At 44.7% G+C, this 15,792-nt stretch overlaps 1 protein-coding gene across 1 annotated transcript in view; it reads right to left on the bottom strand.

Annotated features, from left to right (window-relative positions):
- Positions 1–15,792, bottom strand: part of MYO1E (myosin IE) — a 144,601-nt gene that overhangs the window by 85,796 nt on the left and 43,013 nt on the right. The window lies entirely within an intron of this gene.

Raw genomic sequence — 15,792 nt, 5'->3', positions numbered from 1 at the left:
TCGGCAATATTGACAATTGAAAGTGCTTCTTTACAAAATATTACTTACGATGACTTAATTGACGATTTTGTAAAGAAAAAGTGTAGGAAAAAAAGCTATCTGAATAAATATATTGTTTTTCAAATTGAATATGTTTCTTCAGAGGAAGTTAACTTTTATTTTTCCCTTCATGCATCATCTATCATTTTTATTTTTACACATTTTTTATGTTAGCATAATGCAAATGCAAGCTTTCATCTAGACCATAAGTTCTCAAACTGTGGTCCAACAACTCCATTCAGGTGGACCGAGAAAAGGTATTACATTTTTTTTTTTATAAAGCGCTCTTATCCAAAGCACTTTACAATAGTTAGCTAACGGTACAAACAACATTTGGAAAGATCATTAAGTGGTCTGCTGAGACCCTCAGCAATTTTTAAGTGGTCTGTGGGGGGGAAAAAAAAAGACTACAAAAACAATCAAGGTGCCTCACTTTATTTTCATTTACTTCCTTTTACTTATAATATAGGAGGAGGATGAAGAAAAAAAGAATGAAAAACAGCAGGGGAGATAAGTGAGAATGTTCTTTTTCTTGGCGGGTCCCCGGCGGAGTGGGGGGAATGAAGCTGTGCACAGGGCCCCACTAACTCTAAATCTGCCACTGGGTGGTATGTGAACCAATACAAGTTTGTGAGCCACTGAGTTAGCTAAGGCCTTGGCTACGCTTGCGAGTTACAGCGCTGTAAAGGCTCCCCCAGCGCTGTAACTCACTCCCTGTCCACACTGGCGAGGCATTTGCAGCGCTGTATCTCCGTGGTTGCAGCACTGCATGTACTCCACCTCTCCGAGAGGAATAGCGAGCATTGCACTGCCGCTGCAGCGCTGCGGCGCCAGTGTGGCCGCCCAATGCGCTGTGAATGGCCTCCAGAATTATTCGGCAGTATTCCACAAGGCCTGTTCTAGCCACTCTGATCATCAGTTCAAACTCTACTGCCCTGGCCTCAGGTAACTAACCATGTGACCAACCTTTTACATTCCCGGGGAATTTTAAAAATCCCCTTCCTGTTTGCTCAGCCCAGCATGGCGTGGAGTGCTATCAGTGAATCTTTCCAGGTGACTATGCCTCCATGCGCCAAGCGAGCCCCAGCATGGAGCAATGGCGAGTTGCTGGACCTCATCAGTGTTTGGGGGGAGGAAGCTGTACAGTCCCAGCTGCGCTCCAGCCATAGGAATTACGATACCTTCAGGAAGGTATCAAAGGACATGATGGAAAGGGGCCATGACCGGGATGCCCTGCAGTGCAGGATTAAAGTGAAGGAGCTGTGGAGTGCCTACTGCAAAGCCCGCGATGCAAACGGCCGCTCGGGTGCTCCCTCCGCGACCTGCTGATTCTACAAAGAGCTGGAGGTGATACTTGGGGTTAACCCCACCTCCACTCCGAGCACCACCATGGACACTTCAGAGCCGGTGTTGGGGGGAGGGGGGGGAGGGAGGAGGAGGAAAACGGGAGTGATGGTGGTGGGCCGGATGGAGACACCCCGAAATCCCTGGAGCCATGCAGCCAGGAGCTCTTCTCGAGCCAGGAGGAAGGTAGCCAGTCGCAGCGGCCGGTACTTGGTGGAGGACAAACAGAAGAGCAGGTTCCCGGTAAGCGGGGTTTTTTTTCGGGAAGGAATTTTTTCGGTGCGGGCTCTTTGGGAGGGGAGGGTTAAGCATGCATGCCTAGATGCGGAATAGTGTATTGATGTGGTTTATCACATCGCGGTAATTGGCCTCGGTAATCTCCTCGAAGGTCTTATCCAGAACCTGTGCAATGCGCTTGCGCAGGTTTATCGGGAGAGCCACCGTGGTCCTTGTCCCAGCCAGGCTAATGTGTCCGCACCACTGTGCCACGAGGGGCGGGAGGGACCATTGCTCCACACAGGCAAGTTGCATATGGGCCAGGGCAGAAGCCGCATTGCAGTAGAAGACCCTCCCTTGCTTCCCAGGTCACCCTCAGCAGCGAGATATCGTCCAGGACGAACTCCTGTGGAAAATGTTGGGACAGTGTTCAGTGTAGGTGCCCCCTGAAGCTGTTGGCTCTCCCCAACGCACAGAAACCCAGAGGACAGTGCAGCCCTGAAACAATCAGTCCCCCTTACTCACCATTTTGAGGCTCCCATGGGATATGTGTGCTCTGTTTCAGATGGGAAAATTATGCTATTGTGTAGACCGTGTGTGTTTTCTACTCCTTAAGTGCGGGGGGAATCATTACTCTGTCTGGTATAATCAATGCTGCCTCTGTTAAATGTTGCATTTTGCCTATACAGCTGCATCAACCTTGAGACTTTAGCTATCCCTCTTATCGCCTGCTCAGAGACTGCAAAGACTCAGGAAGGGACCGCGAAAAAGCAAAGAAGACATGCTGCAAGAAGTGATGCGGCAATCTATTAAAGAGAATGAGAAAGCACAGGATTGGAGGGAGAGAGAAAGCAGGATCCACCAGGAAAACGCAGCGCACCGGCGGCAAATCACCGCGCACCAGCAGCAAAGCACTGATAGGCTCATAAGCATCCTGGAGCGCCAAGCAGATGCTATCCAGGAGCTGGTAGCCATGCAGAAAGAGGAGCAGTACCACAAACGCAAACGCCATCCCCCCCCATAGCCCTTGTCCCAAAACTCTTTCCGTTGTGCCCCACTGTCACCTCCAACCCACTTTCCCCAAGTTCTGTGTTCTTCACGCCACCTGCTGCCTCCAACACCAGTATCTTCACCACCCAGCCCTGAAAACCACGACTCTTACCCTCTGCACTCAACCCCCATCACCATGCAGTATAGCTGTCCTGAAGTGCAGCACTCACTGCACAGCACACCAGACAGGACATATGCGATCTGTGATTGTACTGTTCCCCACTCCACCCCCTTGTTTCTTTTCAATAAATGGATTCTTTTACTTTATGCAATAATAAAGATTGTTTTCAAAGCCAAAGACTCCTTAGCCCAGGAAATAAACAGGCACTGTAAGTCTGCTTGTCTGCTAAGCAGACACTGATTCCTAAAGATTGGAACTACTGCACTTCACTCCTGTGCAGGGCACCAGATATCACTGCTGGTTTTCAGCCTCCGATTGCTCCCTCAAGGCATCCCTAATCCTTGCAGCCCTGCGCTGGGCCCCTGTAATAGCCCTGCTCTCTGGCTGTGCAAATTCAGCCTCCAGGTGTTGAACCTTGGAGGTCCATGCCTGAGTGAAGCTTTCACCCTTCCCTTCACAAATATTATGGAGGGCACAGCACGCGGATATAACCGCGGGGATGCTGTTTTCGGCCAAGTCCAGCTTCCCATACAGAGATCGCCAGCGGCCCTTTAAACGGCCAAAGGCACACTCCACAGTCATTCGGCACCGGCTCAGCCTATATTTGAACCATTCCTTGCTGCTGTCAAGGCTCCCTCTGTAGGGTTTCATGAGCCACGGCATTAACAGGTAAGCGGGATCTCCAAGGATCACAATGGGCATTTCAACTTCCCCTACCGTGATCTTCCGCTCTGGGAAAAAAGTCCCAGCCTGCATCTTCCTGAACAGCCAAGTGTTCCGAAAGATGCGTGCGTCATGCACCTTTCCGGGCCAGCCTGTGTTAATGTCAATGAAATGCCCACAGTGATCCACAAGCACCTGGAGAACCATAGAGAAATACCCCTTCCGATTAACGGTGCCAGAATAGGAATGTGCGTCCCATCTATCGCCCCTCCACAGTTAGGGAACCCCATTTGTGCAAAGCCATCCACTATTTCCTGCACGTTACCCAGCGTCACAGTTCTTCTGAGTAGAATGCGATTAATGGCCTTGCAAACTTGCATCAACACGATTCCAACGGTCAACTTTCCCACTCCAAACTGGTTTGTGACCAACCGGTAGCTGTCTGGAGTTGCCAGCTTCCAGATTGCAATAGCCACCTGCTTCTCCACTGGCAGGGCAGCTCTCAATCTCATGTCCTTGCGCCGCAGGGTGGGGACAAGCTCCTCACACAGTCCCATGAAAGTGGCTTTTCTCATCCGAAAGTTCTGCAGCCACTGCTCGTCATCCCAGACTTCCATGACGATGTGATCCCACCACTCGATGCTTGTTTCCCGAGCCCAAAAGTGGCGTTCCACGGTGCTAAGCATGTCCGTGAATGCCACAAGCAATTTCGTGTCGTACGCGTTATGCGGCTCGATAGCATCGTCGGACTCCTCACCCTCACTCTCACTTTGGATCTTAAGGAATAGTTCGACAGCCAACGCCTCAGCAGTTCAGACTCTATTTCCCGCAGACAGATTGCACTGCACAGAAACCGTTGAAAGATGGCACCAAAGGTGTACGGAAACAAAGGGATTTCTGGGATGCGAAGTGATGCATCATGGGGCATTGGGACAGGACCCAGAATCCCCCCGCACCCACGCCCCCTTCCCACAACTCACGGCGCCAGAATGGGAAAAGGTGCTCTGTGGGATAGCTGCCCATAATGCACCGCTCCCAATAGCGCTGCAATTGCCGCAAATGTGGCCACGACAGTGCGCTGGGCAGCTGTCAGTGTGGACAGACTGCAGCGCTTTCCCTTCTCAGTTGCACGAAGTCAGGTTTAACTCACAGCGCTGTACATCTGCAAGTGTAGCCAAGGCCTAAGTTAGCGAAGACAAGGCACATCAGTTTTAGAGAGGTAAACTTGACAAAGTCAAGAACCATGATGTGAGTATGGGTATGACCTCACCTAGCTATCTTGCAGTAAACACTACAAATGCTTTGTCTCCCCTTAGGATTTTACAGCGAGATAACATTGTCAGTGAAGACAAAGCCCACAAGCCTAAGTAGTTGTAAAAAGAGGAGCTTGGCAGATTTAAACAAACCTCAGCCTGCACTGAGTTCTCAAAAACACAGGCTGGAAGAGAGCCCCAGTGGGTCAGAATGCCAGGGGTCCCTCAGCAACTCGGTTGATGTTCTCTAAAACAGTGGTTCTCAAACTAGGGCCGCCACTTGTTCAGGGAAAGTCGCTGGCGGGCCGGGCCGGTTTGTTTACCTGTCGCATCCGCAAGTTCGGCCGATTGCGGCTCCCACTGGCTGCGGTTCACCGCTCCAGGCCAATNTGACAAAGTCAAGAACCATGATGTGAGTATGGGTATGACCTCACCTAGCTATCTTGCAGTAAACACTACAAATGCTTTGTCTCCCCTTAGGATTTTACAGCGAGATAACATTGTCAGTGAAGACAAAGCCCACAAGCCTAAGTAGTTGTAAAAAGAGGAGCTTGGCAGATTTAAACAAACCTCAGCCTGCACTGAGTTCTCAAAAACACAGGCTGGAAGAGAGCCCCAGTGGGTCAGAATGCCAGGGGTCCCTCAGCAACTCGGTTGATGTTCTCTAAAACAGTGGTTCTCAAACTAGGGCCGCCACTTGTTCAGGGAAAGTCGCTGGCGGGCCGGGCCGGTTTGTTTACCTGTCGCATCCGCAAGTTCGGCCGATTGCGGCTCCCACTGGCAGTGGTTCGGCGCTCCAGGCCAATGGGGGCTGCAGGAAGCGGCGTGGGCCGAGGGACATGCTGGCCGCCCTTCCTGCAGCCCCCATTGGCCTGGAGCAGCGAACCACTGCCAGTGGGAGCCGCAATAGGCCGAACTTGCGGATGCGGCAGGTAAACAAACCAGCCCAGCCCACCAGGGGCTTTTCCTGAACAAGCGGTAGCTCTAGTTTGAGAACCACTGCTCTAAAACCAATGTTTGGAGTCAGGGGCGGCTCTATGTATTTTGCCGCCCCAAGCACGGCAGTCAGGCGGCTTTCGGTGGCGCACATGTGGGAGGTCCGCTGGTAACGCAGATTTGGCGACATGCCTGCGGGAGGTCCGCCGGTGCCGCGGCTTCAGCGCACCCGCTGCCGAATTGCCGCCGAAGCCGCGGGACCAGCGGACCTCCTGCAGGCACGCCGCCAAAGGCTCCCTGACTGCTGTCCCCACAGCGACTGGCAGGCCACCCCCCGAGGCTTGCCGCCCCAGGCATGCACTTGGTGTGCTGGTGCCTGGAGCCGCCCCTGTTTGGAGTAGATTTAGGGTATGTCTACACTAGCAATTGAATGACAAAACTTTTGTCTTTCAGAGGTGTTTAAAAAAAAAAAAAAAACCCTGAAAGACAAAAATTTTGCTGCAACAAGTGCCAGTGTGAACAGCACGTTGTCATCAGGAGTGCTGCCGACACTGCAAATGCCGCTCATTGCGGGTAGAAGTTTTTTGTTGGCAGGAGAGCTGATAAACATCGGCTACACTGCGCAACTTTTAGCAGCATGGCTATGGAGACACAGCCATGTCGCTAAAAGCTGTGTAGTGTAGACATAGCCTTAGGAACTGTGGCAGGGCAAGGAAACAGGAATAAAGGTGTGTAGTGCATTGTTGTCAGCTTTTATTTTTCATTTTGTTGCTGTTCCATGCTTATGATCAGACCCACTTTTCATTCTGACAAGAATATTTGGGGGTCATATAATGACTTCCTGTGCGCTAATGTTCTGCTGTTAGAGCTACCACACTTTAGGAATGCCAATGGAATAGCTAACACATTCAATTCAATTGTAAGATTGAAATCTGACAACCGACAACACCAGCATTGATCACGATTATAGTCTTCTGCTCAGTTGTATTCTGTTATTCCTGTTATAAATGCTTTGACACAATCAAAACTGTAAACAAGCTAGAAATTAAGATTAAGATGCAGTTTCCATTTTTCTGATCTCTCAAGTCTCAGCAACAGATAGGGTGACCAGACAGCAAGTGTGAAAAATTGGGACGGGGGTGAGGGGGTAATAGGAGCCTATATAAGAAAAAGACCCAAAAATCGGGACTGTCCCTATAAAATCGGGACATCTGGTCACCCTAGCAGCAGACAACAAGATCATTCTACAGACACTTTGGACTAGTCCATGTACCCAGTAGTGTATCTTCTAATAGTACAAGTCAACTGTTAATTAAAAACAAACAGATAAGGCTATTTGAATCTTGAAGAAGACAGAAGGGCGGCAAAGATAGTAAAGCACTGAAGCCCAAAATTTTATAACTGTTGTCACTTGTACAGCATAATTGAAATGCTGAATACGTAAGATAAATTCTCTGCTTACAAAATTCCACAAATTATGGGTTACAAGCACATCATTATTGTTTGTTTTCTTCAGAATGTAAGCAGATGGATCAAATGCTGCAGCTGGATTTTTATTTACAGAAGTTTGGATGTCAGACTCCACCTTGTGTTACAATGGCAACTGTCTGTGTTTTTATTTCTGTCCTTATTGTGAAAAAGAACAAGAAATGACAACATCCTACTCTACAACTATTTGATGTAGCTATAAAAAGGTTGGGTCATGCTGGGACACACCACAGAGTTTTCTTTAACTGAGGAAAGCAAATATTTTGTAGTTCTGACCATTTTAAAGTGCTTTGTCTAAAAATATAACATTTAAAACAAGAAATCTGAAGGAAGGGCTAGGCATGCCTAATGTCTCTCTGCAGCAACTCTCTCTAGCCATCTGAATGAGCAGAATTTGTAAGAGCTTTTGCCAGAGGGATGGTCACCAGAGCCTTTAGCTGCATCTACAATGGAAGAAATGGACCTGTAATTCATCATCAGTGCAGCTCCAGATCATGGCAACCTTCTCTCCAGCAAAAGGTGATTCATAGCTCCAAAGAGGGCACAAGTTATTTACTTTCCGCAGTTAAAGGTGTGACTCAATTTTTTTTTTCTAGTCACAACAAATACTTGCAAGTGCAGCATCTGTGTTCCCCTCCCAACCAGATCAGAAATATGAGCTTACAGCTGCCATGGTAACACAAGATGTTATGGGGGTAAAACCGCCTGCACCCCATCTACGCTACAGTTTCCACCACTGCTAACCCATCAGAGCTATACCAGTAGGGAATCATGCATCTCATTTTTTCCCTTGGCACATATAAGGTCTTTTAGGGTGTGCTTCTGAGAGGGAAAGAGGAATAGAAAACACAGCGATCCCAAAAGATGCCTCAACTTTTATCCACTTTCCCATAGTTAGGCTCACAATTAAGATAATTAGCCTCAAAACCTAAACCAAAAAGGAGTTTTGGTTATCAGGGCTCCCTTCAACCCAATCTTTATTTAGAACCATTCTTTGTGAAATCCTCATTTTAAAACATCTCTGTATGCTAAGCAATGAATCCATTTATTTATAAACATGGGTTGTACTCATTGTTTTATCTTTTTTTAAAAAGATCTAACCTTATTTGTGTGCTCCAGACCTTTTTTTTCCCTCTTTTTTTTAATCTAAAGAATTATCTTGGGACCAAAATAAGCACACAGCTTCTCAGCAGTGATATCAGCTATCAAAATACTTATAATTTACAATCTATTTATAGTAGTCTTTCACATATTTCCCCAGCATGAAAAGATATGTTATCAGTAGAAAAATACTCTGGAAACTTTAATGTGAATTTCAATCCCAGGTTGTGGTGATCAAAAATCAAAAGGGAACAACAACAAGAGAGAAAAGTACTTAAAACAGCTGCTATATATGTAGGTTAAGAAGAAAAATAGGAATATTGCTGTAACAGTAAGAGAATATTTGAAAGAGAAAATGAAAGGAAAGAGAGCAAAAGCAGTTAAAGAGACTGACCAAGATAAAAGGCAAATGCTTTAAATTAAACATGAGGGAAACATTAAGAAAGGAAGACAAAAAGCAGTGCTGAAAATCTGAGGAAATGACAACGAAAAGGTATTTAGTTTTTAGTTGTAGGACAGGCAGCTTGAACCAAGGAGGAAAATAAAAACACCATAAATGCATTGAAGAACAAAATAAGAAAAAGGAAGCCAGAAAACTCACAGCCTAAACATCACAATTAGGGATAGAAAATAGAAAAAAGGAAATTTCTGTGATGGGTAACGTTATCTTCTTGCATTGAGGCAACTGCTGTTTTGAATAGCACTTCTACTTTGTGAAGGTTGTCAAGTATCAGAGGGGTAGCCGTGTTAGTCTGAATCTGTAAAAAGCAACAGAGGGTCCTGTGGCACCTTTGAGACTAACAGAAGTACTGGGAGCATAAGCTTTCGTGGGTCAGAACCTCACTTCTTCAGATGCAAGTGCTTTGTGAAGGTTGTTTCCCCAATCTTGGTTATGAGTGTGAAGCATCCATAGACTGCATATCTTACATCACACTTTAGTGAGTCAGGGAACAATACCAAAAACAGCAGGAATTCTTATAAGGTAAAATAAATAAATAAAATGTTACCAATGTGAAAAAATGTATGTAAAAGCCAAAATAAATGGCTACATCACTGTTTCTGCCTGGTGACTGGGGATTACATATTGTATTGCTTGGAATATTTACCTTTTTTTTTTTTTTTTTTTTTTTAGCAGAGACTATTTAGAAAGTTTCCAAAGAATACTCTTCTCAAAGGAGTGCAATATTGTGAGAATTTAACATACTTGAAGTGTTAATTTCAACTTGACAACAGGGCTACTCTGGTGCCTCCATAATGCATTATGGGCGGGATCCTGCTCCCAACGAAATCAATCAATGGCAAAACTCCCATTGACTTCAGTGGGACAGGCTTAGGCAAAATTCAATCCTGGTATATGCAGATACAACGCCACTGTTTTCAGTTAAGTGGCACCATTTACACCAAGGATCAATTTGGCTGTCTCTGTAGTATACGTGTAGCTACACATTGTACAAATTATGAACATACAGGAAAAAACAACACGGTTCCTCATCCTCTTTTGCTGTATAGCTATAGAAATACCTTATCTACACAGTGACCTTTCTCTGACCTCTTGTATATATGCCTTACAAAATAATTTTACATGACTGTACAAATATATCTATTCAACAATACAAAACATGTATGTAGTAGTAGAAGGGTACATTTTAAACATAACTCACCAGCACATAATTCCATATATCTACAGTCTAATCGGGGGCACAGTATTAAAATTAATTTAGCATATATGCAGTATAGGTGAGTCGATGTTTACCAAGAATGTGCAGATATTTTCCATTAAATAGTGCATTATTTGCTGAACAGTGTGTCATTTTGTCCAGTGTTGGGTGGTCATGTAGTGAAAGGACTCTATCGTAACACACACACACACACACACACACACACACTTCTTGACTGGCGTAATTAAAAATTCAACCATAATGCAGCATTGCAAAAGGTTGTATGTGCTGAGGGTCAGAGAGGAGCTACTGCAGTTCTGCAGGCAAAAGCAGCCTGCAAGTTGTAAAGGAAGGGGAGCCCCAGCTAGGGTGTGGGTGAATCAGACTATTCATTTTAAGGGATCCATTTTTTAAAATCCTTAAATCTGATCATCAAAATATAATTTATTTTCAACCAGGCCTAATATATCCATGGACTACTATTGGCTGACACAACATTGCATTTGTCCAGCAGCAGAGGTATTTCCCTGCATCCAGTGAGGTTTTACCTTCAAAGCCAGGCCTAGGCCACTTAAAATGCTGCCATTATTAAGCCCAGCAGTCTAAGAAACATATGCTTAGAGGCAGTCCCTATGTTTTAAATTGTCAAAGTCTGTGTACTTTCCTTCCTCCTCTTCTTCTATGGCAGGCTTAGTGCATACTCGTTTTTTCAAAGCAGGACTTCCCTGTCACACTGGCTCATCTGGTAGAATCTGAGGGCTTTCTCTGCCCATTCATGCCTGCAATTTTCTTGTTTTCCTGTATCTTCTATTCAATAGCACTTACAGTAGAACCTCTGAGTTACAAACAACTCGGGAATGGTCTTCACTATGTTTTTACCTCTGATAGCTCATGAGCATTTTTGTGCATTAGTTACCCTGAAGTAAAGAACACACCTCTTTTAGCAGTGAGGACAAGGCCTTAGTGTAACTTTATTTACACCTATGCAGCTGTGGTGGAATACAGGCAGTCAAACAGCATCCAGGCAATTCCTTCTTTCCAAAACCTCAGCCCAACACCAATAACTGATTGCCAGAGAGAAACTCTGCCTCAAGAATTTACTCTAATCAGAGATCAAGGCAGACAGCAAATTACCCTCCTGCTGGTCATACAGCTCCCCTTAGGAACCTTGCACAGCAAAACTAAAAACACAGCACGTCTTCTCACAACTGAACGTTTGTTCACTGAGAAGAACAACTTTGAAGGCTGTAAAACAGCATCACTTGGTGATGCCTACCATAACTGGTGGAAGCGGTCATATTGGTGGCATTTTTTCCAGCATGTCTTCTAATGCAGTGCTTCTCAAAGCCGGTCCACCGCTTGTTCAGGGAAAGCCCCTGGGAGTCCGGGCCGGTTTGTTTACCTGCCGTGTCCGCAGGTTCAGCCGATCGCGGCTCCCACTGGCCGCAGTTCGGCGCTCCAGGCCAATGGGGGCTGCGGGAAGCGGCGTGGGCCGAGGGATGTGCTGGCCGCCCTTCCTGCAGCCCCCATTGGCCTGGAGTGGCGAACCGTGGCCAGTGGGAGCCGCAATCGGCCGAACCTGCGGACAGAGCAGGTAAACAAACTGTTCCGGACCGCCAGGAGCTTTTCCTGAACAAGCAGCGGACCAGCTTTGAGAAGCACTGTTCTAACGGATAGTAGAGTTTATGTTGCACCGTTGAGTAAGTTTTGAACAAGGTTAGATGTCAGGATGGTAAAACTGCCTGAGCCTTGTCTACACTACAGCTTCCACTGTTGTTAGTTGTGGGGAATCTGCACTGGTTGAGAATGTCATGACTTAATTTCTTCTGTTTACATGCCTCCAATATGTGTGTGTTGCAAAAGATAAATTCTCCTAAAATATTCAGAAGAATTACTATTTCTCCTGCCACTTCCTGCAGTCATTAATGTGATTATAGAGGATGAATTTATTCCGCTTCAGCTACTGTATGTCATGGTCACAAAAAGTTTATAATATGGCTTCAGTTTAAATGGATTCCATTCCATTTGAAAATTTAATTAGTAAATTAGTATAAGCTGCCACTGACTGCCTCAGCATTAGTCATGTTGTCTGAAATTTTTTTCACCTGGTCATTCTAAAACCAAATAAAGACCAAAACTGACCTCTAAACCTGCCATATGGCTCATATGAGGTACAGTGGACCAGTGTCTCTCACATGCACTGTCAGAAGACAGCATTTTGATGCTGTGCAGCACATGTTGAATATTGGTGCCACCTGAAACCAAAGCCAGTGAAACATTACAGTAATTAAGGGTACAGCAATTTCCTGTTTGAATTGACTTTCCCCTCTCTTCCCTGCCTCTATCTTTCAGGGCTTTGGAATCTCAAGCACCAAATCATTTTCACAGGCCAAAATTTAACCTAGTAAATTTCTTTCCATTCAGACATTGCCCTGTTTGCATTGCTGGAAATAAACCAAAATTGGAAGTTGTTCTTTTTGCCAACTGACAATCTTTTCTTTGATGAAACCAATTTGTTTTCTCACAAGATTGATGCTCACAGCTTTTGAGATGTAGTATCACAAGGAACTGAGGACAAATTCTTTTTCTAGTACCTGCCCCAAGTAGACACCATGTGCTGAAGACTTCCACGGGGACAGAATTCCTCCCTGTAGGCTGCCTCCAGGCTATTACTGCAGCTCCAGAAGCTCTGGTGCTGATCCCCCTTCTACAATGAGGGTTTGGCTGGTGGTTCTTCATAGCAGCAGACCCACTCCTGGATAAGGGCATCTTTACAGTGAAGTGCTACCTCATTTTGCAGCAGTGCATCTGGCTGCAGACCTCCTCTTGGAGGGGGGGCGTTATGGATGTCTACAGCATCCTCCTGAACCAACTGCAACCCTCTGGCTAGCTGTTTGTGTTTAGTGGCATGGTCAGTGGGTGTCTGCCAAGAGTCACAGCTGACTCCTCTGAATCCCTGGTACAGACTCGAATATCAAGAGGGGGTGTGCACACAATGCTTTAGGTCTGCTTTTCTGACGCCAGTCATGTGGCTAATATTGCTCTGTAAAGATCAATTGTCAATGGTTACAACTTGATTTATATTAGCCAGGCATTCTGCAGTTGCCTGCAGACAGGACCAGTAGCTACTCCTTTGGACAGTGGGTGGCCACTGTTGCCTGGACAGCAGCCTATGTATGCTGTTAAGGGCATGACCTCTGGCTGGACCCAGTGCTAACAATTTTTTGAGTTTCTGTTTACCACTTTCTTCCTTTGCTGCAGGTGTGTAATAAAAGTGAATGGGAAGTATGTGTAGCAGCACGCTCTACAGGGAGAATGTGCACCCACTGGCTTTCTAGTTAAAGCCTAATTTCAGCTGAAGGTTCTGCTTCCTTTTCCTTACAGAGAATACAGTATGCGAGCAGAAGATGGCAAGATTTCTACAGGACTTGCTTACAAATGAGATTTAAATTGTTAGATCAGCAAAATGAGACATAAGCATCAGAGGATAAACCCAAGGCACCTTCATCCGTGTTAAAGCATTAATATTTTGCTTTTCATTTTACTATTCCCAGGGAACAAAAATGTTCCCATTATAGTAATGCCTGATAGCTTTGTTATAGCTGAAGAACATCAGTCTGTCTACGTTTACATTATAGATCTAGTACTTCAGGTTTTATGTCTCTGCTGCTTCAAACTGCATTAAGATCAAAGTTAGTGCTATTTCATTCCAAATCGATTTTTTTTACATAATTATTTTAATCAGTTCAGCTCTCTTATTTTTTAACAGAAAGGCACTAGGTCCCAAAAGAGAGTTCTTGCAGCTTCGTAAACTATCTTAGTTAACTTCACAATTGAAGGTGGCTTAAGTTTGAAAAATAAAAATATGGAAGAAGTTAGTCTTTAAAGTGCATGATGGTGTCCCTGCCAATGGCCGTTGGAGGGGGGGAAGAAAGTTTTGTTTTTTAAATTGCCTAACCATTTACATTTTGATAATTAACATCTGTGCATTTAATATTAAACTGTTACCATGGAATTATCCTTTTAACATTAAATATTTACTTTCCACCAGGTATTTTAATTAAAGCAAATTTCATCTCAAATTTACCACTGCTTTCACAGGGATTTTACATAATAAAACCAATGCATGGAAGGTTCTTTGGAGTAAGTATGCATTCTATCAGCAGCAACTTTGCTTTGATTTTTGCATTAGGGTTGCATTATTTTTCTATATAATGGCATATATATAATACAGGGCATATACATTGACTATTTTAATGGAACTCGGCATAATGGGTGAAATTTGACCCTTAGGTCTAGTGTGGGCCTCTGCACTGAAAAGAATGTTACCCATCCAGACTAACAGTAAGATAGGCTACATAATTAGGTTGTGCTGCCAGCTTCACCTATATCGGGGCGCCGGAACGGGGGGAGAGGGCCATGGCACAACCACTTTTTACTGTCCGTAAGAACGAGCGATGGGGAAGAGGTGGTGCAGGAGTGTGGGGCCATGGTTTGGGCACCAGTGCCCCTCCCCCCCACACTCCTGCACCACCACACTGTTAGGAAGTGTCTATCACCTCTGTAACCTACACTTAATGTTGCCAGATAATTTCCATTACAAGATCCAATTTTCATTTGTTTACAACTTTGCCTAACTTTCACCATTTGGGCTGAAATTTTCTATGCCAGGTGTCTGTCTCAGGCTGTGGGTTTTTGTTTGTTTGTTTTATATTTATTCACAAAATAAGTAAAATAAAAAGTTAAAAAATAACCTTTTTTAAAAGTATGAGTTCTTGCACCTATGTGGGGCCCAACTTGGTAGACCCCCCATGCCCCAGCAGCTTACATGCACATCATCAGTACTGCCAACAACCAAAAGCTCAAAAAACATGAGTCAGGATGCAAAAAATCATGACTGATTAAAAAATACATTTGGTGGTTCTTTTATTTTTGCCTTCTGGTTTTTTAATCTTCAGGGTACACTACAGTCATACTTTCATATTTTTCTCCACAACCATAAGGGTGGAAACTTACATTAAAAATTAAAACTTAAATTTGCATGTACTCACATGCCTCCAGGAACTGGAGCTTTTAAAAAACCCCACCAAATCATCACAAGATTCATGAGAATTTTTAACACTGGGCAGCAGCTGTGGCCAAGATTACTTTTCTCATCTGTGCCTTGGATAGTCACTTTAAAAATATGGCTAATGAAGATTTCTCTCTGATTAAAGTAGTCACGTCTCTCGTAAACTCAATACAGCAGCACTGGAGTGACTAAGGCATTACTAGGCTGCAACTGTGAGCAGAGAAGTAAAATGCAAACTGTAGCTTTTTTTCTTTAAGTGTCAGACAGGAGATTTCTTAAAAGTCAGCATTCCATATCTGCAGAGTCTCCTCTCATGACTAACAGGGTGATTGATGTTTCTCCATTACTCGTTCGGGGAGGGGAGTTCTAGCTTAGTGGGGGAAGTTTTAATGTACAGCTTTTTGTTTGTTTAATTTCACAAAATGCTGAACAAATGCACTATAAATTCTTCAGGACTACAGATGCTTCCTGTTTACCTCTCCAATACTAAATCAGCATGCTAGGTTAAAGATTCTGGGGATTGATTCTGATCTCACCTATGCTGCAAATCAGCAGTGATTCCCCTGAAGTTAATGAGGCTCCTGCACCAGTTTACAATGATGTGAGATCCAGGATCAGGCTTTTGGAGTCAGGCATCTAAATACTTTTGAGGATCTGGGCCCTAGTAAATGAGTTCATATTTTTCTCTCTCATTAGCATTATGGAATTTTGTCCTCCAGACCAAAGAATCAGAGCTGAATCTGGGGATTATGATGGAACCACTGTGCATTCGTAGCAGAATTATCTCTTTAAAAGAACATATCTTTTTTTTTTAACATATACACAAATGCACATGCTGCCTTGTTTCAGCAG

Source organism: Trachemys scripta, chromosome 10, assembly GCF_013100865.1.
Source record: "Trachemys scripta elegans isolate TJP31775 chromosome 10, CAS_Tse_1.0, whole genome shotgun sequence".
Lineage (NCBI taxonomy): Eukaryota > Metazoa > Chordata > Testudines > Emydidae > Trachemys > Trachemys scripta.
The sequence above is the reverse complement of the archived record's forward strand: the minus strand, read 5'-3'. Positions and strand labels throughout refer to the sequence as shown.